Source organism: Rousettus aegyptiacus, unplaced genomic scaffold, assembly GCF_014176215.1.
Source record: "Rousettus aegyptiacus isolate mRouAeg1 unplaced genomic scaffold, mRouAeg1.p scaffold_m13_p_8, whole genome shotgun sequence".
In the NCBI taxonomy this organism is placed as follows: Eukaryota; Metazoa; Chordata; class Mammalia; order Chiroptera; family Pteropodidae; genus Rousettus; species Rousettus aegyptiacus.
The window spans coordinates 67,414,169-67,425,821 of NW_023416311.1; the positions used below are offsets into that span (position 1 = coordinate 67,414,169).

General features: G+C 33.4%; 1 protein-coding gene across 1 annotated transcript in view; it reads left to right on the forward strand.

Moving 5' to 3' along the window:
• AP3B1 (adaptor related protein complex 3 subunit beta 1) overlaps positions 1–11,653 on the forward strand; it is a 206,305-nt gene that overhangs the window by 145,109 nt on the left and 49,543 nt on the right. The window lies entirely within an intron of this gene.

An 11,653-nucleotide genomic window follows, 5' to 3' on the forward strand; every position in this document is an offset into this window, starting at 1 on the left:
ATGTTAGCATATTATATCCACTGACCTTCCACTCTAATTCAAGCATACTGCCTTGGATGTATATAATCTGTTGATATGCTTGACCTCCTGTTAATTTGTGTCAGAAATCTGACAGACTAAGAGATAGAATAGTAAGTTCTGATGGGAGCTCAGGAAGCTGGAATAGATTTGGTGTATCCTTGGTTTCCAGGGATGATAGCACATAATTGGTGCTCTGAATTGCCTGGGAGCATAGAGCTGCTTCTGCAGAAGTGGGAAAGAGGAATACCTAGTTCTTATAGATTTTTACCCAAAATTACCCCCTTCAAAGCAAATGTGATATCAAGGCCATGCATTGAAATACTCAAAAGAGCTTCATGCATTTCTGTTCAGCTTCGGTCAGCTCCCTTAGAAAGTATAGGTGACAACTATTACATTTATAATGTTTTAAGTTGCAGAATACAGTTATCTTTTAACTATTCAGAAATGAGTAAAAACAGTGTTGGGATTTTAGTTTGCCCTTCTTATCACTAAAAGGAAAGGCACATTAAAAGAGATGGGGGAAAGCCGTGAAAATAAGCACTTAAGTCTTTCATCTATTTAAGTAATAAATATTTATTGAGCATTTGTGGTAGGCTGTAAAGAGAAAGTGGTAATCAAAAAAATCTATAGTGAAACAGTTAATCCTTGAGGGGATGGAGGCCCCTAAAAACTTGGGAGTCAGTAAGATAGTGGATAAGTAAGTTGGGCTCTGAGGTCAGGTCACCGAGGTGCAAATCCCTACTTTGCCACTTACTAGCTGCGTGACCCTGGGCAAATTGGTAAGTAACTTTTCTGCACCTCAGATTCCCAAGAAGATAGGATTGTTGTGAAATTAATGGGATAATAAATGTAAAGCTCTTAGAACAGTGACTGGCACATTATCATCAATAAATATTAACTAATATTTTTGAAAGTGGTATGATATGTGATAATGGACCTTGAGTAGACTCTCATACTTTATTAGCTCTAAGAAGAATGCAGTTGAGATTAGAAAAGCTTGTAGTAAATTTTTATTCATCACAAAGTAATTGAAGGACTAACCTTTTTATACAAAGGAAAATATTTATTGGGATGGTCTCTTCAAAGGAAGAGAGAAGCACTCCATCCAAAGAGTGAACAAAAAAGGACTATCTGGCAATGTGGCTGAATGGAGCAGGATCACAACACTCATCCCCAAAAGTTAACAAATTGATCGAACAAATAGTAGCAATAAGAATGGCAACCAGAAATCCACCAGCAACAATCAAGGAAAGGAGTAGAACTTAAAACAAAGAAAAAGATAGCACTTTGAAAAGGTGAACCTGTACAAATAAACTGAGTGTACAAAATTGTAAGTTTTCTCATTATGTGTATGAATTTAGAAAGACGTGGTTGGGCTGAAGACATCAGAGGAAAAATTAAAGAAAAACCCTTAAAAATTGTAACACTCATATAGTAGTTTGGGACCTCAACAAATATAGGAGACTTTTGGATCTTGAAATGAAATTCATAGGTAAGAGGACATCCGTAATTTTAAAATCAACATGTTGCCCTGATTTTGTAGAAAGAAGAAATAAAAGTAATTTATAATACAGTAATAGTGACATTGATATATAAATTCTTGACCGTGACCACACTAGAAATGTAATGAAGAATTTAAATGTCGGTACTCATATGTAGAACCATCATGAATGTGGCAGCTATGAATGCAGACTGATATAGGTGGATTTTAATGTTGCCATCAGTAACATCAATTTCCAAAACATTGCACAGTTCTTCTGCTTGTTGCATTTCTAGAAAACTGAGTATATTAAAACCTTGGGGGGGGGGGAGGAATTCCTTTGTGCTTATATGTAAAGAGTTCTAGAAATAGGCAATTTTAAGTTCTAGAATTCACCTCATGGATGTCCAACAAGGCAATTGAAAGTTGTGAGGAATGTGGTATAATCTATTATGTGAATCTGCCCTGTTCATTGCAGGGCATGTGTCATCCATGGCCTTGCCCCTTTAAGCTGGGAGCATCCTTTACTGTCCTTTTCCTAGTCATGTGTCAAGTGCAAACATTTAAAGCAGTATAATGTAGTAGTTAAAAGCACAGACTCCTGAGCCAGACTGACTGAGTTCAAATCAGAGCTCTGCCACTTTACCAAATGAGTGACCTTGGGCAAGTCAGCTTACCTCTTGGTGCCTCAGAAGTTTTCATCTGTAAGATAAACATAATTCTGTTACCTATCTCATAGAGTTGTTGCTAGTATTAAATGCCTTAACATATATGAAATGCTTATAAAGTACCTGATACATATTAAGCACTAAGTATTTCCTCTTATTATTTTTCATTAATACATTATCATTACATTTATCATCATTTGTAAGGGAAAGAAATTGTGAGCCAAGGAAATTATCTTTCTAAAGGCTAAACATAGATATTCTCTCAAAGATAAAAATTGTTGTAAGTTCATCTTTAAAGATAAAAAGGGGGTGGGAACATTGCTCATTATCGAAACCAGTTAAGGGATGATTCTAAGTAATTGGAATTAAGTATAAATGATAAATAAAAATATAAGAAACCAAATCTAGTAGGTAGGGAGAAGAAAGGATAAGGATAAGGATATTCCTTTCATCAGTAGGAAAGGAATTAATAATACACAAAATTGAAACATCTTTTGCTTTTGTTTAAATGAGATTTAAATCTCTTAACGGTTTGTATATGCTCAACAAATGGTTATCTGAAGTTTTAGAGGTTTGTTTTTTTGTTTCAGTTTTATTTTTTTTTCAGCTAAAGTAAGGTTATTATCCCATTCAATAGGATAACTTGTCTGTTTCTCTGTATATCTATCCACCCGAGCTTATAGAGATGTTAACCATGGTTAACAGCAGTTATTTTAAGTGATATTATTTCCAGATAATTTGTTGCTTTTGTTTTTTACTTTTCTATAATGTTTAAGTGTTTTTTGATAAATACTAATTAACTTTTTTAAAAAAATAAAATGATTACTATAAAAAATGGGCAGAAATACAAAAACGGGCAAAATTAACTTATGGTATTAGATGTCAGAAGAATAATTACCCTTAGAAAAATTAGTGATTGGAAGGAAACACAAGAGGAGCTTTTGGGGTGCTGATAGTGTTCTCTTTCTTCATCTAGATGCTGGTACATTCAGTTTATGAAAAAAAAATTGAGCTTTGCACTTAAGATACGTTTATTTTTCTGTATGTATATTGTGCTTCAATGAAACATTTTGAAATGGACAAAAAATAAAAACATTACTGTTAAAAGGAAATATGGATAAGAGATACATGACAAAATGTTCAGTAGTAGTAACGAATAAATACAAATTTAAAGAATCATTTTCTCTGTTGAATCGTCAAAAATTACAAAAACCAATGTGCATTGTTGGCGACAGATACAATGAAACAGGAATTATATACTGCTCCACTGATGAAAGTATAAATTAGTACATCATTCTGGATGCCTATTTGGTCATCTGTGTAAAGAGTCATCAAAAAATGCATACTCTTTGACTCAATAATCTCATGTCTAGATTTTTCTTCTAAGGAAATAATTAGAAATACAAAGATTTATGTGTGTGACTGTTTATAACCTCAGTGTCTAGTGATAGAATGATGGTGGCATAAACTGGCAAAATCAAAGTAAAAGATATTTTTATTAAATAATTTAATGAGATGAGAAATTTTTGTAAGATGTAAAGTGATAAAAAGAATACAAAACATTACATTATCTCAATTTTGTAAAATTGCACATTCATACTGTTTTTAAATATAGGGAAAGAGTAGAAGAAAATGAATTATAATGTTTTCATAGGTTTTCTGAATGATGAGATTATGGATGATTTATATTTTTCTTCCTTAACTTTTTCAGTGTTTACCAGAGTGTTTCTAATCAAAGTATAATATACCTGTTACCCAAAAAACAATTTTTTTAATAGAAACGGAAAATGTGTGTATGCATGGCTAAGATACCTTGTTATTGATATCTAATGTCCAAGTCTGTCTTTTCGAATCACCACTACTAATTAGTTGGGTGATAGTGAGCAAGTTATTTATTTTTCTCAAATCTAAAATGATGGCAAGGTAGAGCTCCATGTTTTCTTCTTATGCTAATATTCTGGGAATCTGTGAACCTAATATGGAATTTCATCACAATGAAAATAGTTACGATAGGATGATTTGAATAAGTTTGTGGAAATAAGTAGATGACACATGTTTTAGCTTATGTGATGACTTCCTAGTCCGTAGATGATTTTTATTCATTTTGGCGGATTGTTTAATGTATATACACAATGCTGTATTTGTTGTAGTCTTACATAAACAGATGGCTAAAAATAAAGAAACGTTTTAGTTTCTTCTGTAGTATTTCATTGAACAAACATTAAATTTTTTAGTGAATTGCTAGTGAATTTTTTACTAGGTTATCGTAAGGCTAAGAGTTTCTAAATTATTGTACATCAAATCCCGGGAACTCAGAAACAGCAATCCTCAGAATATTAGGTTTCTACAGGGGAAGAGAAAAGAGGAATGGGGCAGAGGGAGGGGGAAGGAGAGAATTTGCATATAAGAATAAATGTAAAATAAAATTTTTTACCTCTGATACTAGAAATGTTGGAGTGAAACAGTCTTTTCTGCTTTAGATGAATTTTTATATGGGTTTTATAAAACTAAGTGAATTCAGCAATTTAAATTACCTCCGTAAACTGTTTTGATCTATTTTTGCTGATAACCATCAGCATGAAATCTCGTCTCATTCATTGCGCTTTTTGTTTCATCTCAAACTAGTTATATAAGACAGTTTATTAATTTGTTTACTTGATATTTAAGATTTTTGTTTCTATGGGAAAAAGTGACTTCTGAGGTTCTGACCTTATACCATTATGAGGTTCCCAAGGCAATCCTCCAAATACAGATCCCCATGATGAAAGTATAGTGTCTGTGGTTTTTTAGCACCTGACCACAGGTCAGAAAGTTTCTGTAGAGCTTGTAGAGCTCCAACTCACAAAAGCAAAATTCATTTAGTAAGGCAGGGTGACATTTAGGAAATGCATTGAATGTGAAGTCCAAAGACCTGATTTCTACTCTTAGCTAAGCTACTCATTATCATTATAACTATGGACAGTTTTTTGACTTGAATTTATAAGATGGAGATATTTTCCCTAATTGTGTTTTTATGAGAAGCAAATGAAATAATGGACTGGAAATTGTTTGAATTTTGTCCTATGGCTTGTGGAGTGAGAAGATATAATTCTAGGAAACATTATGCTTTAAGAGGCAACAAAGGAAAAGGCCAAGTAAAATGAGTCAAAAAAAAAAAAAAGATGAATTATTTTGTAGAGCATGATGTCAAGAAACTCACAATTTAGGGCCGGAAATAGAGGAATCATTACATTGTAGTAGTGTTGTACTAGAGGTAGAAGTCTACCAGGTGCTACTAAATGATAAAGATCTCTTAGAGAAGAATTTACATGTATGACCTTGAAACTGAATCTTGAAGAGTAGTCAGAGTTTGTCTAGGTGGCTGGAGTAGAACAGGAATGACATCACTGACAGAGGAAATAGCGTATGCCAAAGCTTGAGGTGTGGTTGAACTTGGAGAATTGGAGAAGTAGTAGTTCAATGTGGCTATAGTATAGCACATACAAGTTGAAATAACCAGTCTGATGCTGGAAAAGTATGTTGGTGACAGACATACTGTCATGGGAAAATTGTAGTAATGATTTCTTAACTCATTGCTTTCTAATCTTTTCATGGTATATTACATATAGAAAAGTGGTAATTTTTGTAGTATACTCTTAGGTAAACAGAGAATGCTGCAGGAGGTGGGAGGCACCCAGCCCAAGTGCTCCAGCCACCACAGGCCCTCCCACGAGCGCTAATGGCAGGGACGACAGCACAGCACACCTCTAACCCCTTTGTAGCACATTAGTGAGGAAGCACTAACTTAGCTGCCATAATAGCACAGATTTGAATTACATGAATCACAGTCCCTAAGTGGAATTTAATTTTGAAGGGTGCAGGAAGGTTCATTATGAAAAGTGATCATTATAGAATATAGAGGGAGTACATTGAGGAATAGTAAGTAATTTCAAGAACAATCCATAAAAGACAAAGCCAGAGTTGCAAAAAGAAAAGCCCAGTTAGGTATAATATGCTACTTTGGAGTTACCCAAACTCCATGTTAAGGACACAGTCTTCTGGACTGGTTAGGTCAGCCTAAAACTAAGGCCAATTGCAAGTTTAGGGGTTTCCTAAAACTGCCCTCAAGTTTGACAAATCACTGGAACAACTCACAGAACTCAGGAAAGCAAGATACTCAGGATTACAGTTTTGTTATAGCAATAGGTTACAAATTAGAACCAACCAAAGGAAGAGGCTCACAGGAGACTCCGGGTGGGTTCCAGATTCAGAACTTCCAGGTTACCCTACTAACATCAAAGTGTGGCAATATTCATGGAGTATTGCCAACCAGGGAAGCTCACCAAACTTCTGGAGTTTTTATTGGGGCTTTATTGATGGAATGATCACCACATGGTTGAACTCAGTCTCTAGCCCTCCCCTCCAGATCAGGCTGATATCAGTGGTCCAGAGCCTCAACACACCAATCATATGGTTGGTCTTTCTGATGTGTCCTGTTCCCATCCCGAGTTGTCTGCTTAGCAGCAGTTATCTAGGGGCCCAGCATGAATCACTTCACTGCCATAAACTACCTGATATGGTTCCCCAAGGGATCCACTTAGATTACAGAGACACTGCCGTCACTGGGGAACCTCTCACTTAGGTTCCCCGAGAATTAGGACAAAGTCCAACTTTCTCTTTGAGACCAAATTTCTTACTATACATATGCCAATCAAGTGTTTTATTCATTCAAAAAATATTTATTCAGGCCAGAATATGAAGCAAGTGCCAGAGATATAGTGATGAACTAGATGAGCGAGGTTCCTTCCTCAGGGAGCTTACGGTTAAATAGGAACATAAAAATTGCCTCAAGGATAATTACAGTATATTAAGTCCCTTCATTTTTACCCATTTGGGAATTGCTGTGGGTATAAGTCGTCACTATTTGTTATTTTTCTAATTACGTAAATAGATACTACTATTTTTATATTGGCTAAACTCACAGTCTCACCTCTTTCCCCCTATACTGTTATAGCTTAAGATCTAATGAGTCAATTTTTACATTTAGTAGAGTTTAAAATTTGATTCCAAATGACTTTTCCTCTCTCACAAGAAGGAGACGAGTAATTTTCACAGTCTGTTCACTGTCTGCTTTCCTCGATTTGGCACTCTGGAGCATCACTTCATCGCTCGATGAAGGAGTAACGGGTAGAGACAGTGGAAATGGCAGCCTTAAACTAAGGTCTGTGCACGTTGGTATGGATAGCCAGCATGGAATTCCCTATAACCAGCAAAAGGTAGCATTTAGTATGACCAAGAACTCATGTAATTAAGGCCTTCTAGGGCTGAAAGATGGGAAGAGGAATCTCATAAGTAATAAACTTGAAATTGAGTAGGGAGAGTGAAGCAAAGAAAAAGGCATTTTTAAAATGCACAAACCAAATTTAGCATCTGAAGTTAGTGTTTATCATTAGTACTGTCAAATTCCTTACCTAAGGAATATAGAAAAATGGCTGGCAACTCATGAAGTTACAACTGCCCATGGTTAGGAATGAGGTGCTGACCCTATTTGTTTTATAGGAAATTAATTGGAAAATAAAGAGTATCTATCAGATCTGCTTTCAGTATGTAGGTTACTCTGTTAGTTTTAAAAACAATATGAAGACAAAACCATAATTCATTAAGCAGAATCTGATTCACTTCGAAATTTACTAAACAGTATTTGGAATTGTTGGGATAATTGTGTATCAGAATGATTATAGTTGTAATTGATTTATGTTTCTTTTAAGTAGACTTTTAAGTAAATTTCTCTTTCTCTTTCCCTCCTTCTCTCCCTCCCTCTCTCTCATTTACTAGGCCAGAGCATTTTAGTTTTGTTTTCCAGTTCACTTGCCTTTCACTGCCAGAGTGCCAGCTTTCTTCTAGTTTGTCTTTAAGGACAGATTGCTTCGAAGGGAGTCTGTGTTGAACACAAGTGTTTACTAGGTCATGTGGCACACATTTGTTGCTTATGCAGTCTCATTGCCAAAGAAATAATACAACTGTAATAAAGTTTGTTTTGTAATATGGTAAAAGAACTGTCTTTTCAATCATATATTTATATATATATAAATTATATGTATAATTTCTAAAATATATATAATTATATATGTATACTTTTTATACCTTACTTTAAGAACTTAAAGCATATTCAAGCCCCAGGCTAAGAGACAAGGCCAGCTAAGATCAAATTCTTTTGAGTTCAGAGGAGGAAGAAATTATAAGTCAAAATTAAAAATAATTTTGTCATTTTAAATTTGGGGAAAATCCTTTATTTGTTCTGATGGAAATGTCAGTAGTCATGGAACTGTGGTAAAAATAATGAAAAATCACTGGCCTGGGTCTGCTTAAATTGAAAACATTTTTTTAATTAAAGTTTGACAGTATTTTGTGCTTCTGTTGCCTAGCCATGTCCCATCTTTTATTCGGTTCTCATCTCGGTATGAGTTGCTTTAACTTTTAAATTAAACTTTAAGGTGTGCCCTACTGCTGCTTCATCTCTATCTCTGTACGACTTCAGAGGTCTCATAATTAATAACAGCATTCTCATCACTTCTTTCCCAAGATTATTAAAAGGAGCTACTTTTTAAAAAGAGATTGTTGTTCATGTTTAGTTGCATTGATTTTATTGCAAAATATTTTTATTCGATTTAAGCAAATATATGCCTAAGTCCTGACTGATGGATAATACTGATAATGCTTTTTTGACATTGTAATAAAAATCTCCTTCATGAAGAACCCACTTTGTGTGATATGTTAGTTTGAGTTATTAATGAACTAGTAATTATTATCACACAAAAAATAAGCTACTCACCAAAACAAAGAAAATATGTATATAACTCTACAAGAAATTGAAAGATTAAAGAAGAGATGGCAAAGAAAGCCTTGGGCCTTTCTACTTTGTGGTGAATAGTTCCTTTTGCTTGCTGCGGCTTCACTCTTTACAGAGCCTAATTCATTAAATGTCTACCGACTTCTTTCCCAAGATTATGGTTTTTAGCTTGTTTATTATAAGTAAATCTAGTATAATAGGAAAAAGAGGTTTTTAAAATATAATTTGTTTAGAAAAGATTTAATCTTTACTGGCAATTTTATGTTACATATCCAAATTTGAATTTTTCGTTACTATTAACTACTACATTTCAAATTATGTTACTCGTGAATTGTAGTATTTACAATGATAAATTCATTTTTTAAGCTTTATGATATCTTAGATTATTATGCATTGACCGATCGATCAGGTATTATTATTTAATCATACATCAGCCAAGGTACCTTTGTTCTGTTATCTTTGTTCCCCTTAAAAAAGATTTGCCAAAAATTTTCTGAACATAGGGCAGGGAATAGTATAGAAAATTGATAAGTATTATTTTAATGGCATTAAATCTTTTGACACCAGAAACCTGACCTTACTATAGAAATATTGTTGTGGTACTTATAAAACTTTGTTCCTCTTCAAAGGAAAAGAAAATGAAATTTAACTGTAGAGTACGACTAACATTAAGAAATTAATTTATTACCAGAGAGAGAGCATGGAGTAAAAATAGATAAGTACAGTATATGACCCTAATATCAAAGAAAAGTAAAAGCCACTTATCTTAGAATATATCAGACACACTGTTATCTAAATCATTTAGGAACGTAATTAGCTTTTATAGGCCTATCAATAAAGATTATTTTTTAAGATTTGCAGTTGTTCCAAATTGCTGAATATATAAATATCTCCCCCATATGTTAAATTAATACCAAAGATCTACTTTACACTTCTGCTCAAAAATAAAAAAACAAATTTCAGTAAGTTCTGCTTTAAAATGCATAATTTAGATTGAGAGATAACCAACTGAAAGTGTATATCTTGTTTGAATCTTGATTCAAGCAAACCAACTCTAAAAAGACATGTATGATAGGGAAATATGAACACTGAATATATTTTACATGAAATTATAGGGGATTATTTTTTCTTTCAGGTGTGATAATAGTACTGTAAGTTTTCTTTAAAAGTCTTTATCTCATATATATAAACCGAAATATTTGATGACTCAATTCGATCATATCTGCAATTTGTTTTTAAATAATTCAGAAGTAAAAGATTAGATTAAACAAGATTGGACAAATGTTGATGCTTTTTGAAACTTAGTAAATACCTAGTTGTTCATTATATTACTCTTCTGCTTTTTTGCACATTTGAAATTTTCATAGTAAGATGATTTTTAAAGGACATAATTTTAGAAACTCATATATCTTTTTACTGAAACTTTGATGTCCATGGTTCATAGAATATGTGACCTAACAAAGTTATTTTGTAAATTTAAACTAGTACACCAAAACTTGAGTTCAGATTGTAATCTGTAAAGTTAGAAGACTATAATAGATTGTTTCTGAGGTCCCTCCCAATTCTAAATTTCTAGAATTTATAGGAAAGTGAAGAGATGTCAGGTTACTTCAGTAAACATCAACAGCATTACAGAAAGGTGTCTTATCTTTTACATTAGAAGTATATTACAGTTCTAGTAAGACTTAGGCTCTTGAGTCTTGAAAGTTAGGACAGGGCCTTTCTGTTGGTCTTCTGTTCTCAGTGCTTGATACATAGTTAGGCACTCATCAAAAGTGTGTTAAATGAATGAAATTAATCTTTCCCTTTTTCCCATCTTTATCATTATAGACTCTCTTCCCACCAGTGTCAGTTTAAAGGGCTGTCTGTATATGTTAGTTTAGTACATCACTGAGAGAATTACTGCTATCAAGCACATATCTAAAAAGTACTTGTGCACTCACACGTTCCTTTCATATCTTAACACGTAATATTTAAGACAGGAAAATAGAGAATGAGTTATTGCTTTAATTGACTAAATATATCATAATAACCCATTCTTTATATTTCTTAAATGCTCTCTTAATTTGACCAAAAATACAACGTGCTGAGGAACTAAAAATATCATTTTTATTTTTATTTTCCTGTCAATAGAGCAGATCTCCTAAAAATTTAAAGCACATCTTTCTAAGGTAACATTTACCTCCTCACATCTTTAGCAGCTATCAGACATGACATGGGACATATTCATTGACCCTAAAAATTTTCATCAGAATCATGCACTGAAAGGGGGCAGCCCCAGCCAGACAAGAGGCTCATTTCAATTTTAACGGCTATAATTAAAGGTTAATTCACTGAGTCAGGATTAACGAGGAAAGTACAAATGATAGGCAAGCAGCTACCTTTATAATACAAGATTAGAACAATGCAATTACAATAAGAATGGGGAAAAAATCAGCTTCCAGAAAGGATCCTTTAATGAACAAATGAAATTGTGATCTTTAAACTCAAATATAGACAATAACACTTCTTGGGGAATCTTGAAGTTGATATTGTATAACTAAGCATATTATGTCAGATGTAGATGGTTAAAACTTTTTCATTATGAAGTTGTCAAAAAATACACCTGTATATGGCTACGTATGATATTTTCAAATGGCAAAATAATTTTCCCTA